The sequence below is a fragment of the Phocoena sinus genome, chromosome 1, assembly GCF_008692025.1.
Source record: "Phocoena sinus isolate mPhoSin1 chromosome 1, mPhoSin1.pri, whole genome shotgun sequence".
In the NCBI taxonomy this organism is placed as follows: Eukaryota; Metazoa; Chordata; class Mammalia; order Artiodactyla; family Phocoenidae; genus Phocoena; species Phocoena sinus.
This window is the reverse complement of record NC_045763.1, coordinates 104,896,948-104,899,689: the sequence shown is the minus strand read 5'-3', so window position 1 is coordinate 104,899,689 and position 2,742 is coordinate 104,896,948.

Below are 2,742 nucleotides of genomic sequence, written 5' to 3'. Positions count from 1 at the left end.
TATATATATATACACACACACACACATATACACACACACACACACACATATATATCTATTCTTTTTCAGATCCTTTTCCATTATGGGTTGTTACAATATATCTTTTTTTTTTTAAACATCTTTATTGGGGTATAATTGCTTTACAATGGTGTGTTAGTTTCTGCTTTATAACAAAGTGAATCAGCTATATATATACATATGTTCCCATATGTCTTCCCTCTTGCGTCTCCCTCCCTCCCACTCTCCCCATCCCACCCCTCCAGGCTGTCACAAAGCACCGAGCTAATATCCCTGAGCCTTGCGGCTGCTTCCCCCCAGCTATCTACCTTACTACATTTGTTAGTGTGTATATGTCCATGACTCTCTCTCGCCCTGTCAAAACTCACCCTTCCCCCTCCCCATATCCTCAAGTCCGTTCTCCAGTAGGTCTGCGTCTTTATTCCTGTCTTACCCCTAGGTTCTTCATGACATTTTCTTTTCCTTAAATTCCATATATATGTGTTAGCATATGGTATTTGTCTTTTTCTTTCTGACTTACTTCACTCTGTATGACAGACTCTAGGTCTATCCATCTCATTACAAATAGCTCAATTTCATTTCTTTTTAAGGCTGAGTAATATTCCATTGTGTATATGTGCCACATCTTCTTTATCCATTCATCTGATGATGGGCGCTTAGGTTCTTTCCATCTCCGGGCTATTGTAAATAGAGCTGCAATGAACATTTTGGTACATGACTCTTTTTGAATTTTGGTTTTCTCAGGGTATATGCCCAGTAGTGGGATTGCTGGGTCATATGGTAATTCTATTTGTAGTTTTTTAAGGAACCTCCATACTGTTCTCCATAGTGGCTGAACCAATTCACATTCCCACCAGCAGTGCAAGAGTGTCCCCTTTTCTCCACACCCTCTCCAGCATTTATTGTTTCTAGATTTTTTGATGATGGCCATTCTGACTGGTGTGAGATGATATCTCATTGTAGTTTTGATTTGCATTTCTCTAATGATTAATGACGTTGAGCATTCTTTCATGTGTTTGTTGGCATTCCGTATATCTTCTTTGGAGAAATGTCTGTTTAGGTCTTCTGCCCATTTTTGGATGGGGTTGTTTGTTTTTTTGATATTGAGCTGCATGAGCTGCTTGTAAATTTTGGAGATGAATCCTTTGTCAGTTGCTTCATTTGCAAATGTTTTCTCCCATTCTGAAGGTTGTCTTTTTGTCTTGTTTATGGTTTCCTTTGCTGTACAAAAGCTTTGAAGTTTCATTAGGTCCCATTTGTTTATTTTTGTTTTTATTTCCATTACTCTAGGAGGTGGGTCAGAAAGGGTCTTGCTGTGATTTATGTCATAGAGTGTTCTTCCTATGTTTTCCTCTAAGAGTTTGATAGTTTCTGGCCTTACATTTAGGTCTTTAATCCATTTTGAGCTTATTTTTGTGTATGGTGTTAGGGAGTGATCTAATCTCATACTTTTACATGTACCTGTCCAGTTTTCCCAGCACCATTTATTGAAGAGGCTGTCCTTTCTCCACTGTACATTCCTGCCTCCTTTATCAAAGATAAGGTGTCCATATTGTTACAATATATTGAATATAGTTCCCTGTGCCATACAGCAGGTCCTTGTTTCTTATCTATTTTATATATAGTAGAGTGTATCTGTTAATCCCAAACTCCCAATTTATCCCTCCCCTGCTTCCCTCTTTGGTAACCTTAAGTTTGTTTTCTATGTCTGTGAGTCTGCTTCTGTTGTGTAAATAAGTTCATTTGTATCATTTTTTTAGATTCCACATATAAGCAATATCATATGATATTTGTCTTTGTCTGACTTCACTTAGTGTGATAATCTCTAGGGCCATCCATGTTGCTGCAAATGGCATTATTTCATTCTTTTTTATGGCTAATATTCCATTGTATGTATATATACAACATCATCTTTATCCATTCATCTGTTGATAGTGTTGTTACAGCTTTATATTATAAACTTAATATCTGATATAGTGAGGCCTCTCCTACTTCTCTCCTCTCATGCTTTCCTCTTGCCATTTATTCATTATTTTCAAAATCGCTTTACTACTTATAGACCTTTATTCTATATAACATTTAGTATCTTAAAATATTTTGAAAGTACTACTGAGATTATATTAGATACATAGTTTTGGGGGAGAATTACTTCTTTATAATTTTGCATTTTCCCATCCATGAACATGGCATATCTTTTCATTTATGTAAATTCACTTGTTATTTAATAGAGTTTAAATTTTTTCTTGGTGAAGTTCTTAGGTTAATTCTTAGAGTCCCTTATTGCTTTTTGGCTATTGTGAATAGTATCTTATATTATTTTTTCAGCTGGATCTTACTGGTATAGAAGATGCTTTGTTGTACTTCTTATCCAGTTTTGGAACCTGGTTCCTATATGCTTCATAAAATGAGTTAGGGAGTTTTTAACCTTTAAAATTTTTCTGGAATATCTTTGATGATAGTGACTATTCATTCCTTGAAAGTTTGGTAAAATTTACTTGTGTGTGTGTGTGTGTGTGTGTGTGTGTGTGTGTATGTGTGTGTTTAGGTAGAGAGCTTTTGATGACTATTTTAATTTATAGTGTTTGATTCCAATTTTCTATTTCTTCTTTTCCTTTTTTACAGTAAAATGAATGTTTAATGCACTCAAAACTATCAACACACACCATAAAATTTTCTCTGATTAAATCTTTACATAATATTTCAGAGGTATGTTGGGAGGAAATG